Source organism: Pelecanus crispus, chromosome 31, assembly GCF_030463565.1.
Source record: "Pelecanus crispus isolate bPelCri1 chromosome 31, bPelCri1.pri, whole genome shotgun sequence".
NCBI classification, from domain to species: Eukaryota; Metazoa; Chordata; class Aves; order Pelecaniformes; family Pelecanidae; genus Pelecanus; species Pelecanus crispus.
The window spans coordinates 723,675-738,568 of NC_134673.1; the positions used below are offsets into that span (position 1 = coordinate 723,675).

General features: G+C 48.7%; 1 pseudogene; it reads left to right on the plus strand.

Annotated features, from left to right (window-relative positions):
* The window catches only part of LOC142596361 (uncharacterized), a 488,757-nt pseudogene that overhangs the window by 12,100 nt on the left and 461,763 nt on the right, over nucleotides 1-14,894 (plus strand).

The following is a 14,894-nucleotide window of genomic DNA, read 5'->3' on the forward strand; positions in this document are numbered from 1 at the left end:
AGTGAGCGAGCGGCTGCGTGGTGCTTAGTTGCTGGCTGGGGCTAAACCACGACAGTCCTTTTTGGCGCCCAACGTGGTGCTCGAAGGGTTTGAGATAACAACAGATTAACCAGAGTGTATTAAGGAGTCTGTTAACAGTTGCCGGTCACGATATTAGTTCTTCTGATCTGCACCATGTTCTTTTTTTTGCAGCACGCGTTAAAGCTTGCTGTCAGTTTGTGTAGTGTGCTATGCTCTGCAGTGATTCATGATCTTTTGCTTGGGAGGCTCCTTATCAAAACCCTGACCTTGAGCATTCTTTGGTATTTGGGTTTCATACAGAAGTCACTACTGTACTTCGGGTACTACCTCATAGAGAGAGTTAGCAATTATACTTCTTACTCTGAGAGGCTTGTTGTGGAGGAAATACAGAATGGCACCTTTGCTGCTTTCTTCTATGATGTTTCCTCCTTCATTACAACAACTTTCCTGTATCTTGAACACCCCTGGGCAGTTAAGATACTTCTATTGATAATTCTTGGGAATGTTGTTTCCGTTTTGATAAAGGTCAGTAAGCAGTTTAAAAATACCATCCAGAGATCTACCCCAAGGCTGGATAGTTATGAGTGGCAGGGTGTGTGGGAACGTATGTGCAAGTACCTAGGGCAGTGGGGACCTCCAGTGTTTTGGAACTTCACCCCTGAACAAGTGCAGAATCCTGAAGAATTAGTAAAGTATTTGGAAGAAGTATGTTGTCACCCTGGTAGCTCCAGAGAGACACAAATCATTGCAACATGCTGGGGACTGGCCCATGCCTATCGAGCCGTGGTCAACGCTAATCAGTACCCTCAAAAGAAAGAGAAGGTCTCTGGATCTGATGACAAAACAACAAGCACTGTGGCTACTCAAACCCCCACTACAGGCCCTGCGGCTACTCCAACCCCCACTACAGGCCTTGCAGTTACTCAAACCCCTGCCCCAGGCACTGTGGCTACTCCAGCCACAGCCATGAGCACTGCGGCTACTCAAACCCCAGTGACAGACACTGTGGCTAAACCAGAGAACCAACCTGCACCGGTATCAGCTGCCCCTATACAGAAGAAAAAATACACGAGGAAATCAGTTTGTTTAGTAAGGGATGAAGATGAACCAGGGCCATCACGAGAACCAGAGGAGGAAGAACCCATAAATGAGATGGTGACCACCCGATCCCTATCCCTGAGTGAGCTGCGAGATATGCGAAAAGATTTCGGTCGTCATCCAGGCGAGCACATCATCACCTGGCTGCTCCGATGCTGGGATAATGGGGCCAGTAGCCTGGATTTAGAGGGTAGGGAAGCCAAGCAGCTGGGATGCCTTTCCAGGGAAGGGGGCATTGACAAAGCAATTGGAAAAGGGGCAAAACCGCTCAGCCTCTGGAGGCGACTTCTGTCAAGCGTGAAGGAAAGGTATCCCTTCAAGGAGGATGTTTTATACCGCCCAAGCAAATGGACCACCGTAGAGAAAGGTATCCAGTACCTGAGGGAATTAGGCGTGCTGGAGGTGATTTACAGTGACCTGAATGATGAGCGGTTAACCAAAGACCCAGATGAAGTCAGGTGCACACAATCCATGTGGCGGAAGGTGGTACGGAGCGCACCAGCATCGTATTCCAACTCGTTGGCAATACTAGCCTGGAAAGACGACGAGGCACCAACGGTGGATGAAGTGGCTAGACAACTCTGGGACTACGAAGAAAAGCTCTCTTCCTCCCTACGGGCCTGTGTCTCAGCTGTGGAAAAACTGTGCCAAGAGTTCCAACAACTCAGAGAGGATCTGTCCTACTCCCCACCTGCACGGACCAGTGTCTCAGCCATTAGGAGTCAACGTCCCTATGCTCAAGAGAGAGGATATAGAGGATACACACCACGGGGCACCCTGTGGTTTTACCTGCGTGATTATGGAGAGGACATGAGAAAGTGGGATGGAAAACCCACCTCAACCTTAGAGGCACGGGTGCGTGAGTTGCAAGGAAAAACTATTAGAAAAGGCGGTTCTCCCAGGAAAATTGCAGCTCCAGTTTCCAGTGAGCAGTTCCCCAGACAGAGTAAGAGGGCTAATTTTACTTCCGACCTTGATCAGGGGACTTTTGATTCACATTTACAGGAAGTGAACAGCGAATACTGTGACCAGTGTTAGAGGGGCCCTGCCTCCAGCCAGGTGGAGGAAAGGGACAACCGGGTTTACTGGACTGTGTGGATTCGATGGCCTGGAACGTCAGACCCACAGGAGTATAAGGCTCTAGTGGACACTGGTGCACAGTGCACGCTAATGCCATCAAACTATAGAGGGGCAGAACCCATTTGTATTTCTGGAGTGACAGGGGGATCCCAACAGCTAACTGTACTGGAAGCTGAAGTGAGCCTAACTGGGAATGAGTGGCAGAAGCACCCCATTGTGACTGGCCCAGACGCTCTGTGCATCCTTGGCATAGACTACCTCAGGAGAGGGTATTTCAAGGACCCAAAAGGGTACCGGTGGGCTTTTGGTATAGCTGCTATTGTCCGCCTTGCCCGGTCTCTCAGAGGACCCTTCGATTGTAGGGTTGCTGAAGGTTGAGGAACAACAGGTGCCAATTGCTACCACAACTGTGCACAGGCGGCAATATCGCACCAACCGAGACTCCCTGATTCCCATCCATAACCTGATTCGTCGACTGGAGAGCCAGGGAGTGATCAGCAAGACTCGCTCACCCTTTAACAGTCCCACATGGCCAGTGCGAAAGTCTAATGGGGAGTGGAGACTAACAGTGGACTATCGTGGCCTGAACAAAGTTACACCGCCGCTGAGTGCTGCCGTGCCAGACATGCTAGAACTTCAATACGAACTGGAGTCAAAGGCAGCTAAGTGGTATGCCACAATTGATATTGCTAATGCGTTTTTCTCCATCCCTTTGGCAGCAGAGTGCAGACCCCAGTTTGCTTTTACCTGGAGGGGTGTTCAGTACACCTGGAACCGACTGCCCCAGGGGTGGAAGCACAGCCCCACCATTTGCCATGGACTGATCCAGACAGCACTGGAACAGGGTGAACCTCCAGAACATCTGCAGTACATTGATGACATCATTGTGTGGGGCAATACAGCAGAAGAAGTTTTTGAGAAGGGAAAGAAAATAGTCCAAATCCTTCTGAAGGCTGGCTTTGCCATAAAACAGAGTAAGGTCAAGGGACCTGCACAGGAGATCCAGTTTTTAGGAATAAAATGGCAAGATGGACGTCGTCAGATCCCAATGGAGGTGATCAACAAAATAACAGCTATGTCCCCACCAACTAGCAAAAAGGAAACACAAGCTTTCTTAGGCGTTGTGGGTTTTTGGAGAATGCATATTCCAAATTAAAGCCAGATCGTAAGCCCTCTCTATCAAGTGACCCGGAAGAAGAATGAATTCAAATGGGGCCCTGAGCAACAACAAGCCTTTGAACAAATTAAACGTGAGATAGTTCATGCAGTAGCCCTTGGGCCAGTCCGGGCAGGGCAGGATATTAAAAATGTGCTGTACACCGCAGCCGGGGAGAATGGCCCTGCCTGGAGCCTCTGGCAGAAAGCACCAGGGGAGACTCGAGGTCGACCCCTAGGGTTTTGGAGTCGGGGATACAGAGGATCCGAAGCCCGCTATACTCCAACTGAGAAGGAGATACTGGCAGCATATGAAGGGGTTCGAGCTGCTTCAGAAGTGGTTGGTACTGAAGCACAGCTCCTGCTGGCACCCCGACTGCTGGTGCAGGGCTGGATGTTCAAAGGGAGGGTGCCCTCTACACATCATGCAACCGATGCTACGTGGAGTAAGTGGGTGGCACTAATCACACAACTGGCTCGAATAGGAAACCCCAGTCGCCCAGGAATCTTGGAAGTGATCATGGACTGGCCAGAAGGCAAAAACATTAGAATATCACCAGAGGGGGAGGTGACACATGCTGAACAGGCCCCACTGTATAATACATTGCCAGAAAATGAGAAGCAATAGGCTCTGTTCACTGATGGGTCCTGTCGTCTCGTGGGAAAGCATCGGAGGTGGAAAGCTGCTGTATGGAGTCCTATACGACAAGTCGCAGAAACTGCTGAAGGAGAAGGGGAGTCGAGTCAGTTTGCAGAGGTGAAAGCCATCCAGCTGGCTTTAGATATTGCTGAACGAGAAAAGTGGCCAATCCTTTATCTCTATACTGACTCATGGATGGTGGCAAATGCCCTGTGTGGGTGGCTGCAGCAATGGAAGCAGAGCAACTGGCAGCGCACAGGCAAACCAATCTGGGCTGCCGCATTGTGGCAAGATATTGCTGCGTGAGTAGAGAACCTGGTTGTAAAAGTTCGTCATGTAGATGCTCACGTACCCAAGAGTCAGGCCACTGAAGAACATCAAAACAACCAGCAAGTGGATCAGGCTGCTAAGATTGAAGTGGCTCAGGTGGATTTGGACTGGCAACATAAGGGTGAATTATTTATAGCTGGGTGGGCCCATGACGCCTCAGGCCATCAAGGAAGGGATGCAACGTATAAATGGGCTCGTGATCGAGGGGTGGACTTAACTATGGACTGTATTGCGCAGGTTATTCATCAGTGTGAAACATGCGCTGCAATCAAGCAAGCCAAGCAGTTCAAGCCCCTCGGGTATAGTGAACGATGGCTGAAATATAAATATGGGGAGGCCTGGCAGATTGATTACATCACGCTCCCACAGACCCGCCAAGGCAAGCGCTATGTGCTCACCATGGTGGAAGCAACCACTGGGTGGTTGGAAACATATCCCGTGCCCCATGCCACCGCCCGGAACACCATCCTGGGCCTTGAAAAGCAAGTCCTGTGGCGACATGGCACCCCAGAAAGAATTGAGTCAGACAACGGGACTCATTTCCGAAACAACCTCATAGACACCTGGGCCAAAGAGCACGGCATTGAGTGGGTGTATCACATCCCTTACCATGCACCAGCCTCCGGGAAAATTGAGCGATACAATGGTTTGTTAAAGACTACCCTGAGAGCAATGGGTGGTGAGACGTTTAAACATTGGGATATGCATTTAACAAAAGCCACCTGGTTAGTCAACACCAGGGGATCTGCCAATCGAGCTGGCCCTGCCCAATCAAAACTTCTACGTACTGTAGAAGGAGATAAAGTCCCTGTAGTGCACATGAAAAATATGCTGGGGAAGACAGTATGGGTTAATTCCCCCTCTGGCAAAGGCAAACCCATTCGTGGGATTGCTTTTGCTCAAGGACCTGGGTGCACTTGGTGGGTGATGCGAAAGGATGGGGAAGCCCAATGTGTACCTCAAGGGAATTTGATTTTGGGTGAAAATAGCCAATGAACTGAATTGTATAATATTAATTGCTTTATAATACTGTATGTTATCTCTTAACTATATGTTATCTCTTAACTGCATGTTAATATAATAATATAGTAGGTTAATATTAAGTATATAATACTATATATTATGATTGCTATATGCCGCATCAATGGTATTGCAGTAAGAATTGCCCAGCTTAATGAAAATGAACTTTGATGAAACCATGTTGGAATGAGAACTGACTTCAGCATGCAACAGTCCAACACTGCACACCACCTCTCCTGCTCTGAAAGACTGTGATGACAGATGGAACCCAAAGTCATGGCCTAAATGAACTCAATGGGCATTTTAGAGGGATGGGCTATAGACGAAGGGAATGATATCTGTGTGTATATATCAAGATACGGAAAGCAGTGGTGATGAATTAGAACACATTGGAAAGGGGAGGGCCTGTGCATGACGTAGATGGTATAGAATAAGGGGTGGATACTGTCCTGGTTTCGGCTGGGATAGAGTTAATTTTCTTCCTAGCAGCAGGCATAGTGCTGTGGTCTGGATTTAGGAGGAGAAGAATGTTGATAACACCCTGATGTTTTTAGTTGTTGCTGAGTACTGCTTATGCTAGTCAAGGACTTTTTCAGCTTCCCATGCTCTGCCAGGCGCACAAGAAACTGGGAGGGGGCACAGCCAGAAGAGTTGATCCAAACTGACCAAAGGGCTATTCCATACCATATGACGTCATGCTCAGTATATAAACTGGGGGGGGTGGCCGGGGAGCAGCGATCGCTGCTCGGGAACTGTCTGGGTATCGGTCGGCGGGTGGTGAGCAATGGCATTGTGCATCACTTGCTTCGTGTATCATTATTATTATTATCATTATTATACTGTTAGTATTAGCATTACTATTTTACTTTATTTCAATTATTAAACTGTTCTTATCTCAACCCAGGAGTGTTTCTCACTCTTACTCCTCCGATTCTCTCCCCCATCCCATCGGGGTAGGGGGAGTGAGCGAGCGGCTGCGTGGTGCTTAGTTGCTGGCTGGGGCTAAACCATGACACTTAACATAGTGGAGAAGCATTTTCACATCTTACTCTTACATTTTAGTGAACATTTTCCCTTCTCCAAAAAGAAAGAATTAATTCTGTGAGCACTTTTTTTTAGTGGTCAATATTAATGATAAAAGAATAACAATTCAACTCAGGGCGGTACATTAAATAGGCATAATACCACTAAGTGTTCCCTAGGAGCAAATGTGCATATCTCTGACTTTTGGATGCTTAAAGACAACCGTTGACACTGGCAACACTGGTCTAGCAGAACAATGGAAGAAAATTCTCCCTTGTTCTCTTTCAGATGAGGCAGAATCATATAACATTATCATACTTGCAGACCAGAGGTCTGTTCATATCTTGCTGAAAATACGATAATTTGAATTTCTTAGCTTGAAGGTGGTTTCTTTTCTGGACAGCAGAAAGGAAAAGAGCCACCACAAATTTTCCTTGGGTTTGGGAGACCTGGACTTTTGTACTGAGAAATAGATTGGCATCATTACTCTTTGCTTATCTTGCTCTCATACCTTGCACAGTCATAGAGCAGTTGATGTCCCTGGAAGCATTCAAAAAACGGGTAGACGTGGCACTTTGGGACATGGTTTAGACTAGTCTACCCTTAATTAGTTTAGCGTGGATTTGGTAATGTTAGGTTAATGGTTGGACTGGATGATCTTAAAGGTCTTTTCCAACCTAAACAATTCTATGATTCTATGATTAACAGGAACTTGGGTAAACAGGTATTACTGCAATAAAAGCAATACCTTTGTTGTCATAACCATGACACAGGGCTCCATTCATCCCAGTTGGAATCTCAAGCGACAAGGGAACACAATCGCATCCTTTCGTATGATGGTCTTCCCCCGTACCTCAAGACACGGATAATTTGCTGCGTGAACATGTGGCTTCAACCAGAGCAAACAATATCACGCTTTGTGTGAAAGGCACGTTATGAAAGGCAAGCACAAAAATGCAACTTTGAATTTTCTGGCTGGAGGGAGAACTCAACTTCATCTCCCGGGTCCAATGTGTGTCTTGACTGTTTAGCTACTGTTGATTCTCAAATAGCAGAAGGAACTTTTCTTGGTTCTTTGAAACAAAAGGCAAAACACACTGATAATGGAGGATGGATTGTATACCCCCTTTTTTCCCTTCGGTGGAATTTGGGGTTATTCAATCACGGGGAGGTTTACACGGCACCGGGCCTGCTGGCGGCTGTATGGAGATCAGCTGTCTCCAAAGGGGAAAAGGATCGTCGCTCATGAGTTGGCGGGACTCATTGAGAGGGCGTTAAACTAGGTTTGAAGGGGGGAGGGGATATAAACGGGCCCGCTAGTGAGGAGCCCAGGGGCAGCATGGCAACATTGGGGGCGAAATCGATAGCCCGTCTCAAGTGCATCTACACCAATGCACGTAGCATGGGCAACAAACAGGAGGAGCTGGAAGCCCTTGTGCAGCAGGATGGCTATGACATAGTCGCCACCACAGAAACGTGGTGAGACGACTCTCATGACTGGAGTGCTGCACTGGATGGCTATCAGCTCTTCAGAAGGGATAGGCAGGGAAGGAGAGGTGGTGGGGTGTCTCCGTATGTTAGGGAGTGTTTTGACTGTGTAGAGCTCGACAGTGGTGATGATAAGGTCGCGTGCTTATGGGTAAGGACGGGGAGGGGAAGGCCAGCAAGGCGGATGTCCTGTTGGGAGTCTGCTATAGACCACGCAGCCAGGATGTAGGGAGAGATGAAGCGTTCTACAAGCGGCTGGCAGAAGTCTCGCAAACGCTAGCCCTTGTTCTCGTGGGGGACTTCAACTTGTCGGACATCTGCTGGAAATACAACACAGCAGAGAGGCAACAGTCTGGGAAGTTCCTAGAGTGTGTGTGGGATAACTTTCTGACGCAGCTGGTAAGCGAGCCTACCAGGGGAGGTGCCTCACTTGACCTGCTGTTTACTAACAGAGAAGGGCTTGTGGGAGATGTCGTGGTGGGAGGCCATCTCGGGCTTAGCGACCACAATATGATAGAGTTCTCGATTCTGGGCAATGTAAATAAAGAGGAGGGGCAGGAAAAGTGTTACCATGGACTTCTGGAGGGCAGACTTTGGCCTGTTGAGGACGCTGGTTGGGAAAGTTCCTTGGGAGGCAGTCCTGAAAGGCAAAGGGGTCCAGGAAGGCTGGGCCTTCTTCAAGATGGGAGTCTTAAGGGCGCAGGAGCGGGCTGTCCCCGTGTGCCGTAAGACCAGCCGGCGGGGGAAATGACCGGCCTGGCTGAATAGGGAGCTATTGCGGGGACTCAGGGAAAAAAGGAGAGTCTACCGCTTTTGGAAGAAGGGGCGACAACTCAGTGGGAGTAGACGGATCTTGTTAGGTCCTGCAGGGAGGAAATTAGAAAAGCAAAAGCCCAGCAAGAACTCAATCTGGCCACTTATTAAAAGATAATAAAAAATGTTTTTATAAGTACATCAGCAATAAAAGGAGAGCCAAGGAGGATCTCCATCCTTTGCTGGATGTGGGGGGGAACATTGTCACCAAGGACAAGGAAAAGGCTGAGGTACTTAATGCCGCCTTTGCCTCTGTGTTTAACAGCCAGACCAGTCATCCCCAGGGTACTGTCATGGTTTAGCCCCAGCCAGCAACTAAGCACCACGCAGCCGCTCGCTCACTCCCCCTACCCCGATGGGATGGGGGAGAGAATCGGAGGAGTAAGAGTGAGAAACACTCCTGGGTTGAGATAAGAACAGTTTAATAATTGAAATAAAGTAAAATAGTAATGCTAATACTAACAGTATAATAATGATAATAATAATAATGATACACGAAGCAAGTGATGCACAATGCCATTGCTCACCACCCGCCGACCGATACCCAGACAGTTCCCGAGCAGCGATCGCTGCTCCCCGGCCACCCCCCCCAGTTTATATACTGAGCATGACGTCATATGGTATGGAATAGCCCTTTGGTCAGTTTGGATCAACTCTTCTGGCTGTGCCCCCTCCCAGTTTCTTGTGCGCCTGGCAGAGCATGGGAAGCTGAAAAAGTCCTTGACTAGCATAAGCAGTACTCAGCAACAACTAAAAACATCAGGGTGTTATCAACATTCTTCTCCTACTAAATCCAAACCACAGCACTATGCCTGCTGCTAGGAAGAAAATTAACTCTATCCCAGCCGAAACCAGGACAGTATCCACCCCTTATTCTATACCATCTACGTCATGCACAGGCCCTCCCCTTTCCAATGTGTTCTAATTCATCACCACTGCTTTCCGTATCTTGATATATACACACAGATATCATTCCCTTCGTCTATAGCCCATCCCTCTAAAATGCCCATTGAGTTCATTTAGGCCATGACTTTGGGTTCCATCTGTCATCACAGTCTTTCAGAGCAGGAGAGGTGGTGTGCAGTGTTGGACTGTTGCATGCTGAAGTCAGTTCTCATTCCAACATGGTTTCATCAAAGTTCATTTTCATTAAGCTGGGCAATTCTTACTGCAATACCATTGATGCGGCATATAGCAATCATAATATATAGTATTATATACTTAATATTAACCTACTATATTATTATATTAACATGCAGTTAAGAGATAACATATAGTTAAGAGATAACATACAGTATTATAAAGCAATTAATATTATACAATTCAGTTCATTGGCTATTTTCACCCAAAATCAAATTCCCTTGAGGTACACATTGGGCTTCCCCATCCTTTCGCATCACCCACCAAGTGCACCCAGGTCCTTGAGCAAAAGCAATCCCACGAATGGGTTTGCCTTTGCCAGAGGGGGAATTAACCCATACTGTCTTCCCCAGCATATTTTTCATGTGCACTACAGGGACTTTATCTCCTTCTACAGTACGTAGAAGTTTTGATTGGGCAGGGCCAGCTCGATTGGCAGATCCCCTGGTGTTGACTAACCAGGTGGCTTTTGTTAAATGCATATCCCAATGTTTAAACGTCTCACCACCCATTGCTCTCAGGGTAGTCTTTAACAAACCATTGTATCGCTCAATTTTCCCGGAGGCTGGTGCATGGTAAGGGATGTGATACACCCACTCAATGCCGTGCTCTTTGGCCCAGGTGTCTATGAGGTTGTTTCGGAAATGAGTCCCGTTGTCTGACTCAATTCTTTCTGGGGTGCCATGTCGCCACAGGACTTGCTTTTCAAGGCCCAGGATGGTGTTCCGGGCGGTGGCATGGGGCACGGGATATGTTTCCAACCACCCAGTGGTTGCTTCCACCATGGTGAGCACATAGCGCTTGCCTTGGCGGGTCTGTGGGAGCGTGATGTAATCAATCTGCCAGGCCTCCCCATATTTATATTTCAGCCATCGTTCACTATACCCGAGGGGCTTGAACTGCTTGGCTTGCTTGATTGCAGCGCATGTTTCACACTGATGAATAACCTGCGCAATACAGTCCATAGTTAAGTCCACCCCTCGATCACGAGCCCATTTATACGTTGCATCCCTTCCTTGATGGCCTGAGGCGTCATGGGCCCACCCAGCTATAAATAATTCACCCTTATGTTGCCAGTCCAAATCCACCTGAGCCACTTCAATCTTAGCAGCCTGATCCACTTGCTGGTTGTTTTGATGTTCTTCAGTGGCCTGACTCTTGGGTACGTGAGCATCTACATGACGAACTTTTACAACCAGGTTCTCTACTCACGCAGCAATATCTTGCCACAATGCGGCAGCCCAGATTGGTTTGCCTGTGCGCTGCCAGTTGCTCTGCTTCCATTGCTGCAGCCACCCACACAGGGCATTTGCCACCATCCATGAGTCAGTATAGAGATAAAGGATTGGCCACTTTTCTCGTTCAGCAATATCTAAAGCCAGCTGGATGGCTTTCACCTCTGCAAACTGACTCGACTCCCCTTCTCCTTCAGCAGTTTCTGCGACTTGTCGTATAGGACTCCATACAGCAGCTTTCCACCTCCGATGCTTTCCCACGAGACGACAGGACCCATCAGTGAACAGAGCCTATTGCTTCTCATTTTCTGGCAATGTATTATACAGTGGGGCCTGTTCAGCATGTGTCACCTCCCCCTCTGGTGATATTCTAATGTTTTTGCCTTCTGGCCAGTCCATGATCACTTCCAAGATTCCTGGGCGACTGGGGTTTCCTATTCGAGCCAGTTGTGTGATTAGTGCCACCCACTTACTCCACGTAGCATCGGTTGCATGATGTGTAGAGGGCACCCTCCCTTTGAACATCCAGCCCTGCACCAGCAGTCGGGGTGCCAGCAGGAGCTGTGCTTCAGTACCAACCACTTCTGAAGCAGCTCGAACCCCTTCATATGCTGCCAGTATCTCCTTCTCAGTTGGAGTATAGCGGGCTTCGGATCCTCTGTATCCCCGACTCCAAAACCCTAGGGGTCGACCTCGAGTCTCCCCTGGTGCTTTCTGCCAGAGGCTCCAGGCAGGGCCATTCTCCCCGGCTGCGGTGTACAGCACATTTTTAATATCCTGCCCTGCCCGGACTGGCCCAAGGGCTACTGCATGAACTATCTCACGTTTAATTTGTTCAAAGGCTTGTTGTTGCTCAGGGCCCCATTTGAATTCATTCTTCTTCCGGGTCACTTGATAGAGAGGGCTTACGATCTGGCTTTAATTTGGAATATGCATTCTCCAAAAACCCACAACGCCTAAGAAAGCTTGTGTTTCCTTTTTGCTAGTTGGTGGGGACATAGCTGTTATTTTGTTGATCACCTCCATTGGGATCTGACGACGTCCATCTTGCCATTTTATTCCTAAAAACTGGATCTCCTGTGCAGGTCCCTTGACCTTACTCTGTTTTATGGCAAAGCCAGCCTTCAGAAGGATTTGGACTATTTTCTTTCCCTTCTCAAAAACTTCTTCTGCTGTATTGCCCCACACAATGATGTCATCAATGTACTGCAGATGTTCTGGAGGTTCACATTGTTCCAGTGCTGTCTGGATCAGTCCATGGCAAATGGTGGGGCTGTGCTTCCACCCCTGGGGCAGTCGGTTCCAGGTGTACTGAACACCCCTCCAGGTAAAAGCAAACTGGGGTCTGCACTCTGCTGCCAAAGGGATGGAGAAAAACGCATTAGCAATATCAATTGTGGCATACCACTTAGCTGCCTTTGACTCCAGTTCGTATTGAAGTTCTAGCATGTCTGGCACGGCAGCACTCAGCGGCGGTGTAACTTTGTTCAGGCCACGATAGTCCACTGTTAGTCTCCACTCCCCATTAGACTTTCGCACTGGCCATGTGGGACTGTTAAAGGGTGAGCGAGTCTTGCTGATCACTCCCTGGCTCTCCAGTCGACGAATCAGGTTATGGATGGGAATCAGGGAGTCTCGGTTGGTGCGATATTGCCGCCTGTGCACAGTTGTGGTAGCAATTGGCACCTGTTGTTCCTCAACCTTCAGCAACCCTACAATCGAAGGGTCCTCTGAGAGACCGGGCAAGGCGGACAATAGCAGCTATACCAAAAGCCCACCGGTACCCTTTTGGGTCCTTGAAATACCCTCTCCTGAGGTAGTCTATGCCAAGGATGCACAGAGCGTCTGGGCCAGTCACAATGGGGTGCTTCTGCCACTCATTCCCAGTTAGGCTCACTTCAGCTTCCAGTACAGTTAGCTGTTGGGATCCCCCTGTCACTCCAGAAATACAAATGGGTTCTGCCCCTCTATAGTTTGATGGCATTAGCGTGCACTGTGCACCAGTGTCCACTAGAGCCTTATACTCCTGTGGGTCTGACGTTCCAGGCCATCGAATCCACACAGTCCAGTAAACCCGGTTGTCCCTTTCCTCCACCTGGCTGGAGGCAGGGCCCCTCTAACACTGGTCACAGTATTCGCTGTTCACTTCCTGTAAATGTGAATCAAAAGTCCCCTGATCAAGGTCGGAAGTAAAATTAGCCCTCTTACTCTGTCTGGGGAACTGCTCACTGGAAACTGGAGCTGCAATTTTCCTGGGAGAACCGCCTTTTCTAATAGTTTTTCCTTGCAACTCACGCACCCGTGCCTCTAAGGTTGAGGTGGGTTTTCCATCCCACTTTCTCATGTCCTCTCCATAATCACGCAGGTAAAACCACAGGGTGCCCCGTGGTGTGTATCCTCTATATCCTCTCTCTTGAGCATAGGGACGTTGACTCCTAATGGCTGAGACACTGGTCCGTGCAGGTGGGGAGTAGGACAGATCCTCTCTGAGTTGTTGGAACTCTTGGCACAGTTTTTCCACAGCTGAGACACAGGCCCGTAGGGAGGAAGAGAGCTTTTCTTCGTAGTCCCAGAGTTGTCTAGCCACTTCATCCACCGTTGGTGCCTCGTCGTCTTTCCAGGCTAGTATTGCCAACGAGTTGGAATACGATGCTGGTGCGCTCCGTACCACCTTCCGCCACATGGATTGTGTGCACCTGACTTCATCTGGGTCTTTGGTTAACCGCTCATCATTCAGGTCACTGTAAATCACCTCCAGCACGCCTAATTCCCTCAGGTACTGGATACCTTTCTCTACGGTGGTCCATTTGCTTGGGCGGTATAAAACATCCTCCTTGAAGGGATACCTTTCCTTCACGCTTGACAGAAGTCGCCTCCAGAGGCTGAGCGGTTTTGCCCCTTTTCCAATTGCTTTGTCAATGCCCCCTTCCCTGGAAAGGCATCCCAGCTGCTTGGCTTCCCTACCCTCTAAATCCAGGCTACTGGCCCCATTATCCCAGCATCGGAGCAGCCAGGTGATGATGTGCTCGCCTGGATGACGACCGAAATCTTTTCGCATATCTCGCAGCTCACTCAGGGATAGGGATCGGGTGGTCACCATCTCATTTATGGGTTCTTCCTCCTCTGGTTCTCGTGATGGCCCTGGTTCATCTTCATCCCTTACTAAACAAACTGATTTCCTCGTGTATTTTTTCTTCTGTATAGGGGCAGCTGATACCGGTGCAGGTTGGTTCTCTGGTTTAGCCACAGTGTCTGTCACTGGGGTTTGAGTAGCCGCAGTGCTCATGGCTGTGGCTGGAGTAGCCACAGTGCCTGGGGCAGGGGTTTGAGTAACTGCAAGGCCTGTAGTGGGGGTTGGAGTAGCCGCAGGGCCTGTAGTGGGGGTTTGAGTAGCCACAGTGCTTGTTGTTTTGTCATCAGATCCAGAGACCTTCTCTTTCTTTTGAGGGTACTGATTAGCGTTGACCACGGCTCGATAGGCATGGGCCAGTCCCCAGCATGTTGCAATGATTTGTGTCTCTCTGGAGCTACCAGGGTGACAACATACTTCTTCCAAATACTTTACTAATTCTTCAGGATTCTGCACTTGTTCAGGGGTGAAGTTCCAAAACACTGGAGGTCCCCACTGCCCTAGGTACTTGCACATACGTTCCCACACACCCTGCCACTCATAACTATCCAGCCTTGGGGTAGATCTCTGGATGGTATTTTTAAACTGCTTACTGACCTTTATCAAAACGGAAACAACATTCCCAAGAATTATCAATAGAAGTATCTTAACTGCCCAGGGGTGTTCAAGATACAGGAAAGTTGTTGTAATGAAGGAGGAAACATCATAGAAGAAAGCAGCA